Source organism: Amaranthus tricolor, chromosome 4, assembly GCF_026212465.1.
Source record: "Amaranthus tricolor cultivar Red isolate AtriRed21 chromosome 4, ASM2621246v1, whole genome shotgun sequence".
In the NCBI taxonomy this organism is placed as follows: Eukaryota; Viridiplantae; Streptophyta; class Magnoliopsida; order Caryophyllales; family Amaranthaceae; genus Amaranthus; species Amaranthus tricolor.
The window spans coordinates 23,852,863-23,868,865 of NC_080050.1; the positions used below are offsets into that span (position 1 = coordinate 23,852,863).

General features: G+C 33.8%; 1 long non-coding RNA gene across 1 annotated transcript in view; it reads right to left on the reverse strand.

The window, feature by feature from the left end:
• Positions 1-13,682, reverse strand: part of LOC130811147 (uncharacterized) — a 33,392-nt gene extending 19,710 nt beyond the window's left edge. Inside the window, exon 1 of the long non-coding RNA XR_009041123.1 lies at positions 13,483-13,682. This is a non-coding gene — a long non-coding RNA (uncharacterized LOC130811147). The remainder of the gene's footprint in view (positions 1-13,482) is intronic.
• Positions 13,683-16,003: the final 2,321 nt, after the last annotated feature.

Consider the following 16,003-nt stretch of genomic DNA (forward strand, 5'->3'; position numbering starts at 1 on the left):
GAACACATTTTTCGCAACGTCTTTGTTATCTTCTAAAACAATCTACAATCTATATATAAACTAGACAATTAAAATAATAAATAATTTATAACCAACTAAACTAATATCACCGATTATCATTATATAATAATTTGTATCCCAAAATATCACACGTCCCAAATATTATCGTGTGTCAAAAATACACGTAATTCATATACATGTAACGTATAACCAATTTTCCAAAATAATTCTCCTACCATATACAAGTTTTCATGTAAAAATTTACAAGTGATAGGCACTTTGCATTCTCAATCTCCATAGTTGATGCTTCAATTTCATCTGCTTCCATTGAATCTGACACCTCCGTTTGTATTGAATCTACAAAATAAGCAAAACATCCATTCAAAACTCTTCAGCAATAAACATGTAAAGTACTTTGTTGAAGCCCCGCCTTTCAAACTAACCCATGAAACTAATGACCTGTAAGAGAGCTCAAATGGTCTTAACTTATTAGCTACCTCATATTCTATTATTTTTTTAGTCTTATTTTGGACAAACTCGAAAAGAGAACAGCAAACATACACCAATACAGAATTATGGATCCCACTATATGCAACACATAAGCATAGTACATAACTCATGAAATAACGTACTTAATTAGCTACCTCGTATTCTAATACTTTTCCGTCTTATTTTGAATAAACTCAAGAAGAGAACAACAAACATACATCAATATAGAATTACGGATCCCACTATATGCAACATAGTACTTACCTTATGATATAACATACAAATCAACTTGAATAAACATTACCAGCTTCAATTTGAAAAGAACAATCTAATTTCAATGCTCAAACATTACCAGCTTCCACCTCTTCTCTTCAATTCCTTGATTTGGATCACCGTTTCCAAAAACAAATGAGAAGACCTACAGCAAAGCAATCATATCAAATAGTTTCAATGTTGGGGTACAAAATACGAACGTCATGTCGTTCGGATAATCGAATAAATTTTTTTGAAATCGGATAATCGGATAATCGAACAAAATACGATAGTTGAGTTGATATTTTGACATAAACAACTTACGTAACGAGAAATCTACAATTTTTTTCAGTTCATTCCAATTCATCAAAGGAACATAAATGAACCCAATTTTCAAAGTACTGAATGTTAATATTATAGAAGAATTTCTGACCGACAAAAACCCAAAACCCAGAAAAATCTTATCCTGAAGAACCTAACACGAACAAATTCCAAAGAAATACAGGTATTTCAGATTATTATTTAAAAATTTTCATAAAACTTTCTAGTAAATGGAAGAAATTATTAGTACCCATAAACACCAAAGAGAAAAAATGCAACAGAATCTCTTGAATCATTTGACAATTCCGAATAAAAAACAGCAACAGGAATTATAAGGCTATTTAGGATTTCTAATGGAAATTTTTCATAAAATTTATAAATAAAAAAAAGCTTTTGTGAATTAATTGGAAAAATAAGCAGCATTATCAACCCAGAAATAAAAATGTAATACAAAAAGCAAACTCATTAACAGTTGTTGGCCTCTTAAGGTTTTGATGATGACTTCACTTTTAAATAAACAAACATATTTTTAGAGATTGTTTTGTAGGTATATATCCGATTTAGTTTGAATCGTTGATGAAGCCTATGACTTGGTTCGTGGAAGATGTACATGTCTTAATATGTCCAAGATGTTAGATAAGTGTTATAATGTTCAAAATAGACGTACAGTCTACTGTTCCTAAAATGAACATTCTGACTGAAGTTGAAGCTGGAGACAGTACGTTGTTCCTACGTAGCAGGTCTTGAGAATAGCATCGACTGGAAAATTGTGAATTAATTATTTTCTGTTTTTAAGTTGATGTAATGGTTTAGAATTAATTTAATTGCTTAAATTAATTAGTAAGTTAATTGGCTAATCTATTTTTAGGTTTTCTAAAAATAGCCCAAGACTTTTTCTTTATTAGATTTAGATCTCCTATTTTTTAGGATCTTATGTTTTAAACTCCTATGCTATTTTTAGCATTATGGAAACTGGTTTTTCTTTGAGCAAATAACAGCCGGACACTTTCTTAATTCCACCACCTTTTGTTTTGAGAACGTGGGGAAGTGGAGGTATGTGCGAGATAGTGGACGTTATGCTTATGGTAACTGCTGGTTGTTCCCTCTATAAATAGAAGGGACTTTGCTCGAACCAAAATCAATCTAAGAGAATCCAAGAGAATCAAAGAGTGTCCATTAAAGGGAGATCATCTTAAGAAAAATATTTTCAGTTTTCCAATGCCAATTAATTTATTATATTTTTCTTAAGTAATTATTTTAATTTTTAATCTCTTGAGAATTGGCCTTGTAAGGGTTAATGAGTGTTTTGTTGTAATTAGACTTGTGGGAAGTCTAAGGGAATAGAGAAGAGAAACGTGAGAAGAGAAAGAGAAGGAGAATAGAGAAAGAGAATTAGGCCTAGAGTAGAGAAGCTTCGAGTGAAGCAAACATTGTTTTGTGTAATTGTAATTGATTGCCTAAACATAGTGAGAATTTTGAAATCCCGGGGGGTCGTGGTTTTTCCTTCTTATTAGGCCAAGAAGGTTTCCACGTAAAATCTTTGTCTCCTTTTTATTTCTTGCTTCTTAAGTTTAAGTAAGTTAGAGCAAAAACGTAGTACAACTCAATACACAACAATTCACCCCCCCCCCTCTTGTTGCATTTGATCATCTCTTCATATTCCAACAATTGGTATCAGAGCCCTGTTCCTCAGTTTATCAGGAAACCCTGAGAGCAGTATCCTGTTTCCACAGAGATGTTGAAGATGAACGAGCGCATGGAAGAGGGGTACTCCACACAAAGGCCACCCATGTTTGATGGGAAATTCTATACTTACTGGAAAAATAGAATGGAAATCTTCATAAAGGCCGAAAACTATCAAGTTTGGAGAGTTATCGAAGTTGGAGACTTTGAGGTGACAACCATCAACTACAATAACGAAGCCATTCCAAAACCAATCACTGAATATGAAAAAGAAGATTTTCAAAAGATGGAGATGAATGCTCTTGCTATCAAATTGCTTCACTGTGGTCTTGGACCCAATGAACACAATCGTATAATGGGTTGCAAAACTACCAAGCAGATTTGGGACCTGCTGGAAGTTACCCATGAAGGTACTAGTGAAGTGAAGCGATCCAAGATCGACCTCCTAATGTCCAAATATGAAAGGTTTGTTATGGAACCTAGAGAGAACATTCAAGAGATGTTCACCAGGTTCACAAATATCACGAATGAATTGGTCTCTCTTGGTAAGATTATTCCTGTTGATGAACAAGTTAGGAAAATACTTAGGAGTCTTCCTCAAGACGAACGCTGGAGAGCTAAGGTCACAGCCATTCAGGAATCGAAAGATTTCACCAAGTTTAATTTGGAAGAGTTGGCTGGTTCCCTCATGACTCATGAATTGCATTTGGGAACAGCTGACAGTTCCCGTAATAAAGGACTGGCTCTGGCAGCAGATGATAGTGAAGAGTCAGACGCTGGTGAAGAGGAAGCTGCTATGTTGGCACGTAAATTCAATAAATTCTTCAGGAACAGCAGATATAGAAATCAAAGAAACAACAAAGAAAAAGGAACTGCTAACTTGAAGACAAATTTTGAATGCCACAAGTGTGGGAGCACTGAACACTTCATCAAGGATTGCCCTCAATGGAAAAATGAGAAGGGCAAGGGAAAAGCAAGAGAAGTTGGAAAACAATATAAGAAGGGAAACTTCAAAACTGATTTTAGAAAGGCAATAATCGCAGCTTGGGGTGATACGGAGAGCGAGGCTGAGACAGAAGCTCCAGTGGAAGAAGAAACAGCAAACCTATGTCTCATGGCATCTCATGAAGAGTCTAAGGAAAAAGAGGTAATTAAAACAGGATTTTATTATTCTTAACATTGAATTAAATCAAAACAAATTGCTAGGATTAAAATTGGTTGAAAATGATAAAACCACTCATGTGTTTAGCACGGAATTTCAAGAAATAAAATTAAAATTAGAATCATATGAAAAAGAAAATAAGTTTCTAAAAGATCAAATTAACTTAAGAGGAAAAGGGAAAATCAATGAAATTCCCAAATGGATTCTAAATGCTAAAACCAAGAGTAAAGAAGGTCTAGGTTATGATAAGAATGAAAAAAGGAAAAAGGTATATGTAGATCTCCCTAGTAGTAAAATCTGTTCCTTTTGTGGTAAAAATGGACACCTAAAATATCAATGTGTAAAAAAGGAACAGCACACTAAAGCAAATGAAACTTATGTCGAATGCATATGGATTGAGAAACATGATTCAAATATAATCAACAGGGAACCCAAGGCTGACTGGGTTCCTAAACTTAACCATTAGTTTGCTTTGCAGGTTCAAGTGAGGGGGAACAACTCATGGTATCTCGACAGTGGGTGTTCCAAGCACATGACGGGTGACAAATCTAAATTTCTCTCACTCGAAGCATATGATGGGGGAACTGTAACCTTCGGTGATAATATGAAGGGTGAGATAATCGCTAAAGGAAAGGTTGGAAGGTCAAGTTCCCATGCAATTGACAATGTATTTTTAGTCGAGAATCTAAAACACAATCTTTTAAGTATTTCTCAATTTTGTGACAAAGGTAACTCTGTTAAGTTTACTTCTGAACGATGTATAATTTCTAGGAACAACACAGGAGACCCTGTACTAGAGGGAATCAGAAAAGGGAACACCTATGTGGTGGACCTGGACACTGTTCCCAGAAACAGTCTAACGTGTTTAAGCGTTATAGAAGAAGACCCACTTCTTTGGTACAAGCGTCTAGGTCATGCTAGCTATTCATTGATTAACATCTTAAGATCAAAAGACCTAGTAAGAGGATTACCAGTAATAAAATTCCTCAAAAATGAAATTTGTGATCCTTGTGCTAAAGGAAAACAAGTGCGATCATCCTTTAAATCAAAGTTTCTGGTGACTACCTCTAGACCATTAGAATTAATTCATATGGATCTATGTGGACCTATGAGAACACAAAGTCGTAGTGGCAAAAGATATGTGTTTGTCATAGTTGATGATTTTAGTAGATTTACTTGGACCTTATTTTTAGCAAGCAAAGATGAAGCCTTCGATGAGTTTGTATCTTCTGCAAATAAAATACAAAAATCTACGAATAATTCAATTGTTCACATTAAATCGGATCATGGCAAATAATTTGAAAACTCAAACTTCATGAATTATTGTAGTGAACATGGTATAAATCATAATTTTTCCGCTCCTAGAACACCACAACAAAATGGAGTGGTAGAAAGGAAGAATAGAACCCTAGAAGAAATGGCTAGGACCATGTTGATTGCCAGTGGTCTACCTAGAAATTTTTGGGCAGAAGCCGTCAATACTACATGTTATATTCTTAATCGTGTATTAATAAGACCAATCACTTCTAAGACACCCTATGAATTACACAAAGGTGTTAAACCAAAATATTTCCTATTTTCGTGTGTTTGGATGCAAATGTTTTGTTCATGTGAATGGTAAACGAAATATGGGTAAGTTTGATGAAAGAAGTGATGAAGCAGTATTTCTCGGTTATTCATCACATAGCAAAGCTTATAGAGTTTATAATAAAAGAACAATGTGCGTAGAGGAATCTATTCACATAATTTTTGATGAAACTAACTTTTCAACAAGTGAACAGGAAATAAAAAATATCCAAATAGGTCTTGCAAATTTAGAAGATGATGAAGAAATGAAGGTGCAAGATCAAGGAACAGCAGGTGAACAGTCGATACAAGAAGAGGCAGGAGAAACTGACAAAATCCAGGAACTGCCAGTACAACAGGACCAGCAGACTGTTCCCAATCCAGCTGTTCCCACAGATGACCAAGATGATCCAGTGGCTGAACAAAATGCAAATCAAGATGCTGAATCAGAACATGCTACTGTTCCCTCAAGAGAATTTGTGCCCAAACCTTGGAAATATCAAAGTTACCATCCTCTTGACCTGATTATAAGTGATATGAATAAGGGAACACAAACCAGATCCCAACTGAGAAACTTTTGTGCTCATTTTGCGTTCCTATCATCACTTGAACCCAAAAATCACGAAGAAGCTCTAAAGGATTCCGAATGGATAGTAGCCATGCAAGATGAATTAAATGAATTTGAAAGAAATAAAGTGTGGCACTTAGAACCCAAACCAAAAGGCAAGAAGGTAATTGGTTTGAAATGGGTATTTCGGAATAAGCTAGATGAGCATGGAATAATTGTAAGAAACAAAGCAAGACTCGTGGTCAAAGGGTACAATCAACAAGAAGGTATTGATTATACTGAGACATTTGCTCCGGTAGCAAGGTTAGAGGCTATTAGAATTTTAATTTCTTTTGCTGCATTTATGAACTTTAAGTTATATCAAATGGATGTGAAATGTGCTTTCTTAAATGTTTTTCTTGATGAAGAAGTTTTTGTTGAACAACCTCCAGGTTTTGAGAACACCTCTTGTCTTGATCATGTCTACAAGCTTGACAAAGCTTTATATGGCTTGAAGCAAGCTCCTAGGCAATGGTATGAAAGACTATCAAAGTTTTTGATACAAAATAACTTTGTTAGAGGAAAAATCTACAAAACCTTGTTCTTTAAGAATAAAGGTTCTCATATTTTGGTTGTTCAAATTTATGTTGATGATATTATTTTTGGTGCTACTAATGATTTATTATGTAAGGAATTTGCTAACCTAATGGGCACAGAATTTGAAATGAGCATGATGGGAGAACTAAATTTCTTCCTTGGTTTACAAATTAAACAAACTGAAAATGGTATTTTTATTCATCAACAAAAATACATAAAAGAACTTCTAAAGAAATATGGACTAAACAACGCTAAAACCAACCATACACCAATGGCTACAAATGTTAGATTAGATGAAGACTTAAAGGGAACTAACATAGATCAAACAATGTATCGAGGCATGATAGGTTCTTTATTGTATCTAACTGCAAGTAGACCCGATATTTCATTTAGTGTTGGTTTATGTGCTAGATTTCAATCAAATCCTAAAGAATCACATCTCACGGCAGTCAAACGAATTTTAAGATATTTGAAGGGAACAGACGACTTGTCCCTATTTTATCCTAAAAGTGATGTTTATGATTTAAAAGGTTTTAGTGATGCAGATTATGCAGGTGATCTAGTTAATAGAAAAAGCACGTCAGGTATGGTACAATTTCTTGGCTCTTGTTTAGTTTCATGGAGTTCCAAGAAACAAAACACGGTTGCATTATCCACAGCTGAAGCTGAATATGTGGCAGCAGCAGCTTGCTGTTCCCAAATGCTTTGGATAAAACAGCAACTAAGAGATTTTGGTATTAAATTTGAATGTGTTCCTATTTATTGTGATAATACCAGTGCCATATGTATATCTAAAGATCCAGTGCATCACTCACGAGCTAAACATATACATATTAGACATCATTTTCTTAAGGATAATGTAGAAAACAAAAATATTATATTAAAGCATGTTAATACTAATGAACAAGTTGCAGACATTCTGACCAAACCACTTCCAAGAGAACAATATGAAAAGATGAGATTGGAACTTGGTATGATCAAGCTCCACTAAAGTTGGTTGCATAAAATTTCCAATGAAGCATCATGAAAAAAAGAGGGTCAGGAATCAACCTCAAAATTTTGATTGAAAATCAATTATTGCATGGATCAGGTAAACACGTAATGAAGTTTGTACTATGAATATCTTCTTGTTTGCATGTTGTTAGTTTGATCAGACCACAGCAATATGTTCGTTATTTTCATTATATTTTTTTATAATTCATCCTTTTTCTATTTTATTTTCATATTTTATTTTAATATTCATATTTCATAATTTATTCATATTTCACATTTTTTTTTTAAAAATGTACGGCCAACTTAAATTAAAAATAATGGGAAACGGTTTTAATCCCAAACAATCTTTCCATATCAAAAGCCATGATGAATGGCATTGATGAGAAAGGACGTGAGGTAACCGTCAACCCTCTTTAAAAACCCTTTATCACATCAAATCACTCAAACCATCATCTTCCTTCTTCAAAAACCGTCACAAGAAACCGTCCTTCTTCTTCCTCAACCTTTCAAAATTCAAACATGAAATCACCAAAATCAAGCAAGAAAACTTCAAAATCAGGAAAGAAAGCCTCTACATCTCACCAAAACACCCAGCCAAAACCTTTAAAAATTGTTCATCCATCCCCATTACTGAAAGATGCACCATTACCATCCCAAGAAACTACTGAAAATATTGGAACAAAACGCAAAACATTCTCACCAAAAAGTGAATCATCCTCCAAAACGGCCAAGCGTTTGAAGCAAGTTGATCCTAACAGTGCTGAGGAGATTGCAAAGGAAATGTCCGTCGAATTTGGGGTAGATAAGTACTGGTATGACTCTACACACTTTCCTCAACTTCATACTATTTTAAAATTTCAAGAATGGGAGGTTTTGATGACTGAGTTTAGTTGTAATCCCATCTTCCCAAACATTATGCGAGAGTTTATTTCAAACTTCTCCAATGACAGTGGAAAGTGTTCTAGTATGGTTAGGAACATGAAATTAGAGTTTAACAGCGCTTTGTTGGCAGAATGGTTCAAAATTCCGAATGTTGGGTTTGATACATATAGTGTTGGTACTAAGATAGTTTTTTCTGGAATAAATGAAAAAACGATTTTTAAGTCTTTAGGGGTTGAACAGAAAAGGGGTAAAATCAGTCACAATGTCTTGTCTCCAATGCATAAATTACTCTATAATGTAGCACGAAGATTCATCTTGCCCCGAAACTCTAAGAGGAGTGAGGTGAGTCTACGTGATGCAACTTTGATTTATTGCATGGACAATCAAATAAAAATAAATTTTCCATCTTTGATGATATCGCATTTATCTGACTGTATTGAGAAAAAGAATGTTGTTGGTTATGGGGGGCTGTTGACATGGATTTTTCGTAAGTTTGGTGTATCATTGGATGGGCTGGAGTTCCCAATGGGACCCAATATGAAAATTGGTGCAAGATGTTTGAAAAATTTGCATCTGAAAATAAATGATGAAGGGGTGTTAGTAAATGAATCAGAAGAAGTAGTTGTTATAGGTTCTGATGAGGAGGAAATAGATGAAGAAGAAGAAGAAATTGAAAAGGAAGTAAAAATAAAGAAAGAAAAAGAAGAAGAAAAAGAAAAAGAAAAAGAAGAAGAAGAAGAGGAGGAAAAACAAGGGCCTGTTCCCACTGAAGAAGGGGAACAGGAGGAGGGGAAAAGAACTGAGGGGGAACAAGGAGAGGAAGAAGCTTTAGGAGAAGAAGTGCCTCATGATCTCTGTCATGATTCCAGTGATGAAGAGGTTGTGATTGCATTAAGGAGGAAGGGTAAAGCTATTCAAAGGAAGAGTAGGAGGCTTGCTTCAAAACAAAAGGCTGTAACGGTTGATGATATCACTTCTGAAACCATTCCTGAGCCTACTTCAAACGAACCTCTCTCACCCAAGCCAACCACTCCACAACCAAATCAAACTTCATCACCACGTCCATCACCTATTCACTTTACACCACCACCATTTCCATCATTTCCTGGTATTGGTTGTGCTGATCCTATTCCTACAGCATCTTCACATTCTGTTCTCTCCAAGCTTAATGATCTACAGTCTCAATTCAGTGCTTTTCAAGATGAAGTTCGTGTCTCACTCGCTTCAATTGTTGATCAACTTACCATGATGGAGCATCGTCTTGGTGCAAAGTTGGATACAGTAGAAGTGCAGACCGAATATGTGGACGAAGAAGAGACTGCCCCTTGAACCCTCTCCCTATGTTTCTAAGATTTGATTGGCTGTTACATTTCACAAACAATTTCACCTTTTACTTTGTACCATCTGGGGTACATTGTTGTTGTAATGTTGAACAATTGCTACTTTTCTTTCTTTGCTTTTATTAATGGTCTGTGACAATTAACTATATGCAGGTTTGATTTTTATTCATGGCACTTACTTTTATTATTGTTTCTTGCTTTCATCACTGACAAATCTATATGGTTTGTGCTGAGGTTTGATAGTCCCTAATTCTTTTTGATTGATGACAAAAGGGGGAAGATTATGCACAAACTTAAGAAGAGCAATGAATACACAGTAACATATCTTGGTTGATTTATATTGTTTCTTATTGATGATAATGTGCTGAGTTTATGCTAGCTTAATGATCATCTGTGTTTTCAAGTTGATTGATAAGTTGATTGATATTTACTTGTTTTTGTGAATTTGTTTTCAAGTTGTTTTTGTTGAAAATGCTTAATAATTTGTGTTAGTTTAATTATGTTAGTTTAATTATGTCAGTTTAGTTATTTATTTTAGTTTATTTTAGTTTATTTCATTTAAGTTTTAGATTAATTAATTTTGAAAATTTTTAAACATATTTTATATTATGGAGTAAATTGTTTTATTGTGAATGCTTGGTAAATTATATTGTAACGAGTTGATTTGCTAAGTTATTTAGAGTTGCTTTAATCTCTAGTATGCTCTAAGAATTTTGTTTTACTCTATTTTACTTAAGTTTGTTTATAAAGTTTGTCCTCATCAAAAAGGGGGAATTTGTTGGCCTCTTAAGGTTTTGATGATGACTTCACTTTTAAATAAACAAACATATTTTTAGAGATTGTTTTGTAGGTATATATCCGATTTAGTTTGAATCGTTGATGAAGCCTATGACTTGGTTCGTGGAAGATGTACATGTCTTAATATGTCCAAGATGTTAGATAAGTGTTATAATGTTCAAAATAGACGTACAGTCTACTGTTCCTAAAATGAACATTCTGACTGAAGTTGAAGCTGGAGACAGTACGTTGTTCCTACGTAGCAGGTCTTGAGAATAGCATCGACTGGAAAATTGTGAATTAATTATTTTCTGTTTTTAAGTTGATGTAATGGTTTAGAATTAATTTAATTGCTTAAATTAATTAGTAAGTTAATTGGCTAATCTATTTTTAGGTTTTCTAAAAATAGCCTAAGACTTTTTCTTTATTAGATTTAGATCTCCTATTTTTTAGGATCTTATGTTTTAAACTCCTATGCTATTTTTAGCATTATGGAAACTGGTTTTTCTTTGAGCAAATAACAGCCGGACACTTTCTTAATTCCACCACCTTTTGTTTTGAGAACGTGGGGAAGTGGAGGTATGTGCGAGATAGTGGACGTTATGCTTATGGTAACTGCTGGCTGTTCCCTCTATAAATAGAAGGGACTTTGCTCGAACCAAAATCAATCTAAGAGAATCAAAGAGTGTCCATTAAAGGGAGATCATCTTAAGAAAAATATTTTCAGTTTTCCAATGCCAATTAATTTATTATATTTTTCTTAAGTAATTATTTTAATTTTTAATCTCTTGAGAATTGGCCTTGTAAGGGTTAATGAGTGTTTTGTTGTAATTAGACTTATGGGAAGTCTAAGGGAATAGAGAAGAGAAACGTGAGAAGAGAAAGAGAAGGAGAATAGAGAAAGAGAATTAGGCCTAGAGTAGAGAAGCTTCGAGTGAAGCAAACATTGTTTTGTGTAATTGTAATTAATTGCCTAAACATAGTGAGAATTTTGAAATCCCGGGGGGTCGTGGTTTTTCCTTCTTATTAGGCCAAGAAGGTTTCCACGTAAAATCTTTGTCTCCTTTTTATTTCTTGCTTCTTAAGTTTAAGTTTTATTTTGTTTGCTAAAATTCCGCAAGTTAGAGCAAAAACGTAGTACAACTCAATACACAACAATTCACCCCCCCCCCCCCCCCCCTCTTGTTGCATTTGATCATCTCTTCATATTCCAACAATAGTGTTGATTAGAAAAATATCTGGTGTACGAAAAGGTGTATTTGTGTTAGATGGTTTTAGAACTGATCGATGCCCATGAATCCTCATCAGAGATTTCGCGAGGTCGCAAGCGGTGGTTTTTTATCAGTTTTCATCCTGCAAAGTCAAAGAAGCACAAACATGGAAAAAAATTACAGATTTAGAGATGAATAAACAAGAAATTGAAGAGCTGATATGAAGAAACAATGAAACAAATCAGTAAATCAACAAACTATAATTAGGGATTTAGGGAATTAGGGTTCATAAATGAAGAAATTATAATTAGGGTTCAAAACCAGCATCAAAACGAGTAAACGACAGTCGACAAAACCAACATTCAAAAATCAAAACCAGCATCAAAACCGTAAGCATCAAAACCAGCATTCATATTTTGATTCATCTTCACCATAAAATCAAAAAGAAAACGAATGATGAAAACCACCATTCAAAACCAACATTCATCTTCACCATTTGATTCAGAACATCAAGATCAAGAGAAATAGAGAATCAATATCAATTATCAAAACCAGCATCAAAACGAGTAAACGACAGTCGACAAAACCAACATTCAAGCATCAAAACCAGCATCAAAACCAGGCCAGCATTCATATTTTGATTCATCTTCACCATAAAATCAAAAAGAAAATGAATGATGAAAACCAGCATTCAAAACCAACATCCATCTTCACCATTTGATTCAGAACATCAAGATCAAGAGAAATAGAGAATCAATATCAATTATCAAAACCAGCATCAAAACGAGTAAACGACAGTCGACAAAACCAACATTCAAGCATCAAAACCAGCATCAAAACCAGGCCAGCATTCATATTTTGATTCATCTTCACCATAAAATCAAAAAGAAAACGAATGATGAAAACCAGCATTCAAAACCAATATTCATCTTCACCATTTGATTCAGAACATCAAGATCAAGAGAAATAGAGAATCAATATCAATTATCAAAACCAGCATCAAAACGAGTAAACGACAGTCGACAAAACCAACATTCAAGCATCAAAACCAGCATCAAAACCAGGCCAGCATTCATATTTTGATTCATCTTCACCATAAAATCAAAAAGAAAATGAATGATGAAAACCAGCATTCAAAACCAACATTCATCTTCACCATTTGATTCAGAACATCAAGATCAAGAGAAATAGAGAATCAATATCAATTATCAAAACCAGCATCAAAACGAGTAAACGACAGTCGACAAAACCAACATTCAAGCATCAAAACCAGCATCAAAACCAGGCCAGCATTCATATTTTGATTCATCTTCACCATAAAATCAAAAAGAAAACGAATGATGAAAACCAGCATTCAAAACCAACATTCATCTTCACCATTTGATTCAGAACATCAAGATCAAGAGAAATAGAGAATCAAAATCAATTATCAAAACCAGCATCAAAACGAGTAAACCACAGTCGACATACTCGACAAAACTAACATTCAAAAATCAAAACCAGCATCAAAACCAACATTCTTCTTCAACATTTGATTCAGAACATCAAGATCAAGAGAAATAGAGAATCAATATCAATTATCAAAACCGGCATCAAAACGAGTAAACAACAATCGACAAAACCAACATTCAAAAATTAGGGTTCATAAACGATTAAACGTACGGCGTGACGGCGGTGGCCGGTGGCACTGGGGAGGCAGGGACAGGAGCACCGGAGGTATGACGTCGACGTGGGGAGGCCGGAGGCGAGGCAAGCAGGCAGGAGGCTTGAAGCAGGGAGGAGGCGATTTTGCTGTTTCGCGTCGCGTGAGGCTTGGCTTTCTGAAGCAAGCTCTCTCTCTTTCTCCAATTTCCCGTGTTTTTGGTTTTCAATTTTTTTTTTGCAATGACATTGTTGTTGCAATACATAAAGTAATTTTTCGCAACGACTCGTGTTGTTGCGTTACCTAATAATGCTTTATAGCAACGACTGGTATCGTTGCAAAAAACAAATATTAATTATTTCAAAGCCCGCGCTCATTTTTTTTATGGCAACGATTATTTAGCAACAACAACGGATTTCGCAACAATTTGTATTTTTCGCAACGAAAAAAATATAGTTGTTGCTAAAACTTGTTGCTAAAAACAAGTTTTCTTGTAGTGTTAGTACAATATCACAACGATAAAATTTGATAATAACCCGACTCCGTTGGAGGTCCGAGAGTCCGAGTCGGGGCAAACTTGGACTATGCATAATCTGACTCCGAGTGGAGGTGGACTGAAAAAAAAAAGTTCAACTAAAATCCGGAGCAAAGTTGGAGTATGTATAATCCGAGCCGAGTCCGACCCATTGCCATCCTTACTTGGAAGCCAAGTATAACACGTGGTATCAAGAGCTACTTGGTTGAAGTTTTTTTAGTGTACATATTGCAAATTTAATTTGGATGATTATTTCAGAATATATGTTTTATAAAGTTAGATATCAACAAATTTTAGCGTTAAATGGATTAAAAAAAAAAAAGCAATTAATCTCATTTTGAGTTTGGCTTTAAAATATGTTTAAAATACTTAAGATACTTTAAAAATTATGAAAATTGGTAACCAAGGGTTTTCATATATTCTAAACGCAACGGTGAAGTTGGATTTTGAGTTTGGATTTGTTAAGCTACTTGAAACAGTCGTAAAAATTAATCTCATTTTAATCACGAATTTGACATCTAAATTTTATTTAATTAGTGATGGTAGTAATAAAAAAAATCTACGATGATTAAAACTCGTCAATTTATAATGTGGTTATAAATCGTAACAACTATCGTAATCTTTGAAGATAAAACTTAAAGTTGAGCAACTACCCACAACATTTCAGAAATATTATAATACTTACTCGAAAACTTTTTTTACCCAATTTGGGAATAAATAAAATATTTCATACACATATACAAGTGATTTTTAAACATGACTTACAAGTTACATAACTTGTTACATGTACAATAATTTTTACTCAAACTTTAAACTATCTTAGATAAACATTTCTTACACCATATACCAAATTGAGGATAAAAATCACGTCAAATCAACCCCAAATAGCAGCCCCATTTGGCTGTCCCATACCCCTTTTTAGCTATTTGTTCACTTACATACACAACCTAAACACTCTACCCAAAATCCCCTTTGTTCTAATCTAGATTGTGCATCATTACAAGCATGCAAAGGCTAAAATAAAAAGTAAAAACAGCCCATAATATGCCATTTTATCTAGCCATAAACACAAATTCATTGCTCCCAAATTCATTCAAGAATAAACACTAGAATCCTACAATGTTTGAACTACTAAAACACTTGCTTTTCTCATCAAATCTTCTTCAAAAACACATCAAAAACTTTTGAAAATAATTTTTTTTAAAACTCAAATATTTCATAAAATAATTTTCATTTCCAGAGCTTTACATACAGACCAAACTTGAAGAAATCCATCAAGAATAAAGTAAGTTATACTTATTCCTTTATTTCACTAGTTTTGTTAAAACTTGTTCATGTAAAATTCTTTTTACATGAAATCTTTCTATAAACTAAGATATTATAAAATGGGTATTTCATCATAATAACTAAGAAAAATAATCTCTTAAGAAAGCCAAGAAACTTTGGCTAAAAGAAGAAAATTTGAAACATTTTTCTTCCATCAACTTACAATCTCCTATTTTTGTTTCCTAGCCAAAAACTCTCAAGTGGTGGGACTTGTTCAACAAGTGTTTCTTAACACTAATCAATCTCCAAAGCAACAAAATATCAATGAGTAAGTAAATCTAACAATTTTTACTTAGAAATCAAAAGTCATTAAATTACATAGAAAGATCCGAAATAATGCTATTTTTGAATTCTTTAAAAATAATTGTAGCAAAGGAGTTGGAAATCTTAGTTATTGAGAAGTTGTACCAAAGGTTAAGGAGTACTATTGGAGCTAAGGATAGAAGTATGTCACATGGGGTGATTTTTAAAGGATTTAAGAACAAGTTGGGAAAGTTTGTGTATAAACTTGTTTTTAAAAATAAAATTCCCAAAGAAAAGTTCTTAAATCTTAATAAATGATGTCAAAATGATAATTTTGAGTATGGAATAATTTATTACATGTATTATTGTTGTGAAAATCATGCATGTTGAATTTATGAATTGTTGTATATTTGAAGACATGTTTAACACTACTTTGT